Raw genomic sequence first — 10,208 nt, forward strand, 5'->3', positions numbered from 1 at the left:
TCAACCAGGAAATTAAAGAAGAATTAAAAAAATACATGGAAACCAATGAAAATGAAAACACAACTATTCAAAATCTTTGGGATGCAGCAAAGGCAGTCCTAAGAGGAAAGTATATAGTAATACAAGCCTTTCTCAAGAAGCAAGAAAGGTCTCAAGTACACAACCTAACCCTACACCTAAAGGAGCTGGAGAAAGAACAGCAAATAAAGCCTAAACCCAGCAGGAGAAGAGAAATAATAAAGATCAGAGCAGAAATCAATGAAATAGAAACTAAAAGAACAGTAGAACAGATCAACGAAACTAGGAGCTGGTTCTTTGAAAGAATTAACAAGATGGATAAACCCCTGGCCAGACTTATCAAAAAGAGAAGACAAATGACCCAAATCAACAAAATCATGAATGAAAGAGGAGACATCACAACCAACACCAAAGAAATACAAACAATTCTAAGAACATATTATGAGCAACTCTATGCCAGCAAATTAGATAACCTGGAAGAAATGGAGGCATTCCTAGAGATGTATCAACTACCAAAACTGAACCAGGAAGAAATCGAAAACCTGAACAGACCTATAACCACTAAGGAAATTGAAGCAGTCATCAAAAATCTCCCAAAAAACAAAAGCCCAGGGCCAGATGGCTTCCCAGGGGACTTCTACCAAACATTTCAAGAAGAATTAATACCTATTCTTCTGAAACTGTTCCAAAAAATAGAAATGGAAGGAAAACTTCCAAACTCATTTTATGAGGCCAGCATTACCTGGATCCCAAAACCAGACAAAGACCCCATCAAAAAGGAGAATTACAGACCAATATCCTTGATGAACATGGATGCAAAAATTCTCACCAAAATACTAGCCAATAGGATCCAACAGTACATTAAAAGGATTATTCACCATGACCAAGTGGGATTTATCCCTGGGCTGCAAGGTTGGTTCAACATCCGCAAATCAATCAATGTGATACAATACATTAACAAAGGAAAGAACAAGAATCATATGATCCTCTCAAGAGATGCAGAAAAAGCATTTGACAAAGTACAGCATCCTTTCTTGATCAAAACTCTTCAGAGTATAGGGATTGAGAATACATACCTCAATATCATAAAAGCCATCTATGAAAAACCTACAGCGAATATCATTCTCAATGGGGAAAAACTGAGAGCTTTCCCCCTAAGGTCAGGAACACGGCAGGGATGTCCACTATCACCACTGCTATTCAACATAGTATTGGAAGTCCTAGCCACAGCAATCAGACAAAAAAAAGAAATTAAAGGCATCCAAATTGGCAAAGAAGAAGTCAAACTCTCACTCTCTGCAGATGATATGATACTTTATGTGGAAAACCCAAAAGACTCCACCCCAAAACTGCTAGAACTCATACAGGAATTCAGTAAAGTGGCAGGATAGAAAATCAATGCACAGAAGTCAGTGGCATTCCTATACACCAACAACAAGACAGAAGAAAGAGAAATTAAGGAGTCAATCCCATTTACAATTGCACCCAAAACCATAAGATACCTAGGAATAAATCTAACCAAAGAGACAAAGGATATGTACTCAGAAAACTATAAAATACTCATGAAAGAAATTGAGGAAGACACAAAGAAATGGAAAACGCTCCATGCTCATGGATTAGAAGAACAAATATTGTGAAGATGTCAATGCTACCTAGAGCAATCTACACATTCAATGCAATCCCCATCAAAATACCATCCACTTTTTTCAAAGAAATGGAACAAATAATCCTAAAATTTGTATGGAACCAGAAAAGACCCCGCATAGCCAGAGGAATGTTGAAAAAGAAAAGCAAAGCCAGCAGCATCACAATTCCAGACTTCCAGCTGTATTACAAAGTTGTCATCATCAAGACAGCATGGCCCTGGCACAAAAACAGACACATAGATCAATGGAACAGAATAGAGAGCCCAGAAATGGACCCTCAACTCTATGGTCAACTCATCTTTGAGAAAGCAGGAAAGAATGTCCAATGGAACAAAGACAGTCTCTTCAACAAATGGTGTTGGGAAAATTGGATAGCCACATGCAGAAGAATGAAACTGGACCATTTCCTTACACCACACACAAAAATAGACTCCAAATGGTTGAAAGACCTCAATGTGAGACAGGAGTCCATCAAAATCCTAAAGGAAAACACAGGCAGCAACCTCTTTGACCTCAGCCGAAGCAACTTCTTCCTAGAAACATCGCCAAAGGCAAGGGAAGCAAGGGCAAAGATGAACTATTGGGACTTCATCAAGATAAAAAGCTTTTGCAAAGCAAAGGAAACAGTCAACAAAACCAAAAGACAACGGACAGAATGGGAGAAGATATTTGCAAATGACATATCAGATAAAGGGCTAGTATCCAAAATCTATAAGGAACTCATCAAACTCAACACCCAAAGAACAAAGCATCCAATCAAGAAATGGGCAGAAGACATGAACAGACATTTTTCCAAAGAAGATATCCAAATGGCCAACAGACACAGGAAAAAGTGCTCAATATCGCTCGGCATCAGGGAAATCCAAATCAAAACCTCAATGAGATACCACCTCACACCAGTCAGAATGGCTAAAATTAACAAGTCAGGAAACGACAGATGTTGGCGGGGATGCGGAGAAAGGGGAACCTTCCTACACTGTTGGTGGGAATGCAAGCTGGTGCAGCCACTCTGGAAAACAGTATGGAGATTCCTCAAAAAGTTGAAAATAGAGCTACCCTATGATCCAGCAATTGCACTACTGGGTATTTACCCCAAAGATACAAAAGTGGGGATCCGAAGGGGTACGTGCACCCCGATGTTTATAGCAGCAATGTCTACAATAGCCAAACTGTGGAAAGAGCCAAGATGTCCATCGACAGATGAATGGATAAAGAAGAAGTGGTATATATATATACAATGGAATATTATGCAGCCATCAAAAGGAATGAGATCTTGCCATTTGCAACGACGTGGATGGAACTGGAGGGTATTATGTTGAGTGAAATGAGTCAAACAGAGAAAGACATGTATCATATGATCTCACTGATATGAGGAATTCTTAATTGCAGGAAACAAACTGAGGGTTGCTGGAGTGGGGGGTGGGTTGGAAGGAATAGGTGACTGGGTGATAGACAGTGGGGAGGGTATGTGCTTTGGTAAGCGCTGTGAATTGTGCAAGACTGTTGAATCTCAGATCTGTACCTCTGAAACAAATAATGCAATATATGTTAAGAAAAAAAAGAAAAGAAGAAGAAGAAGAAGGTAGTGGGAAGGGAAGAATGAAGGGGGGGAAATCGGATGGGTAGACGAACCATGAGAGATGATGGACTCTGAAAAACAAACTGAGGGTTCTAGAGGGGAGGGGGGTGGGAGGATGGGTTAGCCTGGTGGTGGGTATTGAGGAGGGCACATTCTGCATGGAGCACTGGGTGTTATGCACAAACAATGAATCATGGAACACTTCATCTAAAACTAATGATGTAATGTATGGGGATTAACATAAGAATAAAAAAATACAAACACAGATAAAACATGAACAAAAAAAAAAAAAAAGAAAGTCTCTGGCCTTGCAAAAAGCACGTACTTGAGCAATAAGAAACTTCCTACTATCGCCACCATTATAAGTGCTATCAGGGCATTTAGCCACAAAAAACCTTCCATTAACCCTACTTGTACCAGGAAATGGTAGGCCACACAGAATCCTCTGTCCATAACATTTAATAAGCCCTCCTCTGTTGAAATATTCCCTAAACTGGATTGCTTGTTCTCTTGTGGCCATCCGAGGACTGCCAAATGTACCTGAAGACCAATTAGAAGAAAGTCTCTCCACCTCTTTTTTTTTTTTTTTAAGATTTTATTTATTTATTTATTTGACAGAGAGCACAAGTAGGCAGAGCAGCAGGCAGAGGGAGAGGGAGAAGCAGGTTCTCTGCTCAGCAGGGAGCCCGATGTAGGGCTCGATCCGATCCCAGGACCCTGGGATCATGACCTGAGCTGAAGGCAGACACTTAACCGACTGAGCCACCCAGGCATCCCAGTCTTTCTGCTTCTTAAAAACCCACCTTAAATAGACTTCTTGCCAATCAGTGTTTCTTCTTTTTGCCCTATGAAACATACTCTCTTCCAAACACTGAAACAAAAGGACAGTAAATGGGTTTCCTCGCCACAAGTTTATGAATATATTTTTTTAAGATTTTATTTATTTATTTGACAGAGGGAGACACAGTGACAGAGGGAACACAAGCAGGGGGAGTGGGAGAGGGAGAAGCAGGCTTCCCGCCGAGAAGGGAGCCCGATGCGGGGCTCCATCCCAGGACCCTGGGACCATGACCTGAGCTGAAGGCAGACGCTTAACCGACTGAGCCACCCAGGTGCTCCTATGAATATTTTTTAATTTATTTTGTCTTGAACTTGGTTTTGTCTTTGACTACAAAAAAAGGTTGAAGTGAAGAAAGTCCAGCTTGTAGATGCTGACTCTTTCCCACAGTCTAAATTAATAAGCAAATAGAGAACAATAAATAAGTCTGAATACCACCAATTAAGGTTTCAGTATACTACACCTAATTATATATTACCTAAATATGGATTCTTTTGTTCTTTAAAGTTTTCCAAGCGACTTGCACATTTTGACTGGTGGGTTATTAGACCAGTGCCTTGTCTTGGAATAATGGTGATATTGGCCATGGACAGAGGCTTAAGGCTGTCCCAGGTACTGAACAGGGCATCTGTCTTTTATCTAGCTGAGACTGTAGGTCCTTCATCAGTCACAGAATTGCCTTGTAGGTCTCCAAAGTTTCCAAATTTTCTAAAGCTTTCTCCCTGTCTTTGTTTAGCAGAAAACTCACCTTTTATGCAAATCCCATTCTATAATGAATTCCACCCAGCCATTCATTTTTACAGACTTTTTTATACAAACATACTGCTGAGGTGTTTCTGATTGTACCACATAAATCATAACGGTAGGTTGATTTTTTTTTTTCTAGACACTTTGTCTTTTCTCATACCTTCCTTATTGTTATTAAATCAAGCAAATGTTTACCCATTTTGATGGAAATAACACAAGAAAAGACAAGATACTCTTGTGTATGCTAAAGGGCTGGCTAAATGAATCATTAGGATCCAGCCTTGTAGACACATTCATACAGCAGACAGATACTAGGGGAAGATAAAGTTCAGAATATACATATGTAGATTATGCAAATAAACCTCCACTGTTGAAATAATATTGTTGAAGTCATAAAAGGTTAAATACTATTTGTTTAATTTTATTTTTGAAATGGAGATTTCATTGGTTTTGTCGAAAGCTTCTTCCTATTATAAAATTTTGGAAAGTCACAGCCTATATTCATCAAGGGCACACACACTGGTAAGATAAAGAAAAGTCTCTAAATTGGACTAGCCCTTTTCAAAACAGTAGGGTCAATTAAATTTTCTCTTAAAATCTTCCAACTCCTTGGTTCTTTTCCTTCCCCAGCAGAGTAAGGTGATCAAGAAGTCTTCTTTTAACAGATAATATGGGAACCATGATTTTAAAGACCAGATGGATACAGACATTTAATGAACTGAAGAAAGAGCACCATTGCTGGCATCGTGCCGAGAAAAGTAATAAGGCACTATTAAACTTGGCAGGTTAAAGGAATAGGAAGAAGCAGTAGAAGTGAGGGGGAGAGTACAATAGAAAGAAGTGGAAGGGGTAAGCAGGGACCCCGGGTGTAGGGATTTCAAGGGCAAGATCAAGGTTTGTAGTTTATTCTTAATTCAATGGGAAGCCATCAGAGATTATAGCAGCAGGATTTTCAGTAGGAATTATATAGTGTCCTGAAAAGTGTTCCATTCAAATGAATTCAATGAAGGGATTTTTTTTAGAGGTATGGGAAGTGTGAGGGAGGAAATTGCAAGACATGCTGGGGATTTCAGGAATTAGCACCTATTGGAAGATCTTACCCCATGGCTTGAAGGTGAAAATAGAGTAATCAGTGTTACCACAGTAAATTAGAATCAGAGCTATGGAATAAAGGCTGTCAACCAGAGTTATTGACCTAAAGAAATACAGCCACTGTTAGAACAAACAAGAGAGAGCAATAGAATAAATACCTCAACCTCTCCCTTCTCTCCTCCTTTTTGCTTTCTGGTGCCAGAGAGCAAGGGAGCCTCAATGATGCAGTTTGTTCAGGTCAGGGTTAGTGTTCTGACCATGGCAGAGAAGGATGAGTGACTGATGGGAGCAGGGTAGCAAACATAGATGAACTGCACAGGAGTTTTATATGGGACTCATAAAAGAAAATGTTTTGGACTTAAAAAAAAATGTTTAACCTGAAATTAAGTGATTTTCTGAAAAATAAAATGGCTCATGGTTTTGTTTGAAACACAGCAAACTGAAGAAATGTCAGAACAACAGAGACTGGCAAGTCTTGGTCCCCGGCTTTGGTTCTGAGTTCGACCAAGACAGAATTCAGAGCCAAACTCTTTTTATTTTTTTTTTTTTTTTTTTTTTTTTATTCTTATGTTAATCCCCATACATTACATCATTAGTTTTAGATGAAGTGTTCCATGATTCATTGTTTGTGCATAACACCCAGTGCTCCATGCAGAACGTGCCCTCCTCAGTACCCACCACCAGGCTAACCCATCCTCCCACCCCCCTCCCCTCTAGAACCCTGTTTGTTTTTCAGAGTCCATCGTCTCTCATGGTTCGTCTACCCCTCCGATTTCCCCCGCTTCATTCTTCCCCTCCCGCTACCTTCTTCTTCTTCTTTTTTTTTTTTTTTTTCTTAACATATATTGCGTTATTTGTTTCAGAGGTACAGATCTGAGATTCAACAGTCTTGCAAAATTCACAGCGCTTACCAGAGCACATACCCTCCCCAGTGTCTATCACCCAGTCACCCCATCCTTCCCACCCCACCCCCCACTCCAGCAAGTCAATCAGAGAAAGACAAGTATCATATGATCTCACTGATATGAGGAATTCTTAATCTCAGGAAACAAACTCTTAAGATATCAACTGTTTAATAGTGGTCAAAGCAAAAGTGCACTCTCTGAGTGGGAAAGCCAGAAGGCCCAGAGGTGGCAACTGTACCAAGGGTCAGGGTTGTCTTGTTTTTTATACTTGCTTGGCTTGTGGGTCATAACCAGGGAGATCTGATAGAGGTTGCCTTCAATCATCTAAGGGACTCCTCCTACGAGTGGGGAGGGAAAGTTTTTGGCCTTATAAGGTCCTTGTTGGAACTGTCATGGCAGCCATCCCCTGCAAGGGGTGTCAAAACCACAGTATAAATAAAATGAAGCTATAGGTTACTGAAGGGCAGTTGTTATGGGGAAAGTACATGTTTGATCCCCAAGGCTTTCCCTGATTGTTTGCATTCTGGAGGTGGTTGGTGGTTTTCATCTTTTTGGTCAGACAGTCCCATTCCGTGCTCATATCTAGCTAACTGCCCTTCTACTACTCTATCACAACTATGAGAGGTCACTGGAACAACTCCTGAATCAGGCCATTTTAATCCTGGTCAAGAAGCATTATCTTTGGATGAAAAGTGATCAAAAACAGGTGAAGACAATGTTCAAAGGCCTAGATGCACCTAATCTCCTCTTGTCGACTGTTTGCATAGCATGCTTTCATTTCAAAACCTGGCTGTATTGAATTATTTGGTCAGTTTTTTTGTTCTGTTTTGTTTTTTAATGCAGTTTTCTTGAGTCCCTCAGGCACATTGAACTTTTTTATCACCTTTCAAAATTCTGATGCAGAGTCATATTTAGGAAGCACTAGTGTAGCACATTGACTACAGGCTTTGCCAATGCAAATAGATTCCATGGTGGGCTCCACTAATGCTGTAGTTTTTAAACAATTTACTTCTTAGAGTTTTATTTCTTTTTTGTTAAATGGAGAAAATGATATTCCTTTTATGGTTGTTACAAAGAACTGAAATACTAAAAGTAAAGCAGATACGAGTAATAGTGAAAATGTGAAACATCTAAACGTGTGAGCAGCATATAAAGGCATTTTTTGAGGCAAAGTCATAGTTTTAAATGTATACACTAAAAAATAAGACTGAAAACCAATTAACTAAAATTTACTCCGAGACATTAATGAAAGAATAGTAAATGAAACCCAATAAGTAGAATGATAAAAAAGGGAAACAATGGAAACTAAATAGAACACGCATACATAATATAGAGTATTAATAAATCAGTTTGTTCTTCAAAAGGAGAAATATAGAATACAAACCTTTATAAAACTAATCAAGTAATGAAGAGCAAAACAATTAACTAATGTTAAAGGGAATCCTACAGATAATAAAAAGATACTGAGAATATTGTGAGAAACTCATACTTACTAAAAAAGCAGAAACAAAATACACAAGCACTCCAGATGCAGATAGCTTCAAAATATTTAACTATCCCAAACTCTTCTAGTTTTTTCTTTAATCAATCTTACATAAAGTATTTCAGAGACTTAAAAAATGGGAAAAAGTCTCAGTTGATTTTATGAGGGCAGCCTACTCAATATCTCAGAGCCTAACAAATTATAAGAAAATAAAATTATTTCTTTCATGGACAACTCTAACATGAAAGTGGTAATCTTCATTCAGTGAGATTTAAAATAATTATACACAATGACCAAGTTGGGTTTATGTTAGGAGTAAAATGGCTTAACATTAAAAATTGATTATTGCATTAACTAAATAATGGGAACAAATCATGTATCATCTCAAATAATACAGAAGAATAACTTCATTAAATTCAACACCAATTTATTTTGTATATATAAAAATGTTTTATCAAAATTAGAACAAAATAGCAATTCATTTATTTGGTAATGAATTTCCACAAAGGAACAAATATACAGTAAATATCATAATTAATAACAAACCACTGCTCAGAAATAAGATCACATGGGTTTAGACTGTTACTATTACCACTTCTACTAAACAGTGTGCTAAAATACCTAGATGTTAAATAAGAGAAGAAAAATAAGTATATAAAGATTGAAAATGAAAAAAATCAAACTGCTATTAATTTGAGATGTGAAAAATTCAGGATACCAAGAAAATAAGCCATTTGAAATTTTGGAGTCAACTGAATATTTTTTAGTCAAGACACCATATTTTAAAACAGAAATTTTCCGTCCTCCAGCAGTTGTTGAAAAATGCATTGCTCTAGATGGAGAGTCTTATATGAACAAAGATAAGGTTCATAAGAAATATTAAAGGGATAGAAAGAGAGTCCAAGATGGTAGTATAGGAAAATCCTATTTCTAACTCCTCCCATGGACACACCAACGTTACAATGATATTTAGAATAATTCTCCTGTAAAAAAACTGAAGAGAAGCAGAATAGCTCTTCCATAACACAGGACAAAAAAAAAAAAAAAAAAAAAAAAGTCCTCATCAAGATGGGTAGCAGGGGCAGAGAGCAGTCTTGACAAGACCTCCATACCCCGCACAACAGCCAATAAGAGGCAGGAGTATCACAAATATGCATCTGCTCTTTGAAGAGTGAGGGGTTCAAGCCCATTTTGGGAACCCAAGCCTGTGGGACATTCCCCCAAAACAACAGGCCTTGAAAATTAGAGGGGCTAATGTCTGGGAGAACTGAAGGGCTGTAGGGAACCAGGATCTCACTTCTGAAGGGCTTGTGCACAGACTCACTCACTAGGAGTCTGAAAGCAGAGGCAGTAGCTTAAAAAGCACTGCACCACATGTCAGGGAGATTTTTTTTACTAGTCTTAGGAAGTGTAAGCTTTGTGCAGTGGCAGTATCGTAGCCAATGAGGTTTATCTGAAGCACGATTATTGCTAATTGAAAACTTAGGAAGTATACCTGAGGGGCAAGGGGTCAACTAGAGATCTTTCTGGGGACACAGAACTGGCTGTAACCATTTTTTAAAAGATTTCATTTTCTCATTTGACAGAGAGAGAAAGAGAGAACAAGCAAGAGGAGGAGCAGCAGAGGGAGAGGGAGAAGCAGCCCCGACATGGGGCTCGATCCCAGGACCCTGGGATCATGACCTGAGCCAAAGCAGATGCTTAACCAACTGAGCCACCCAGGTGCCCGTGGAACCATTTTTTTTTTTTTTCTCTCTCTTTCATTATTGCTAGCTGGGCTGGTAGGCACCATAGCTGCTCATCTTGCCCCAGCGTAGCCCTGTGGCCATGCCCCATAAGAGGTGTTTGTCTAAGAAGACCCACTCCACCAGACCCAGAAGACATGCTAACCTCACAAAGG

The 10,208-nt window shown here is 38.9% G+C and overlaps 1 pseudogene; it reads left to right on the forward strand.

Moving 5' to 3' along the window:
• The first annotated feature begins 9,721 nt into the window (after nucleotides 1-9,721).
• Nucleotides 9,722-9,883, forward strand: LOC123324357 (annotated as a pseudogene).
• Nucleotides 9,884-10,208: the final 325 nt, after the last annotated feature.

Source organism: Neomonachus schauinslandi, chromosome 3 (genome assembly GCF_002201575.2).
Source record: "Neomonachus schauinslandi chromosome 3, ASM220157v2, whole genome shotgun sequence".
Lineage (NCBI taxonomy): Eukaryota > Metazoa > Chordata > Mammalia > Carnivora > Phocidae > Neomonachus > Neomonachus schauinslandi.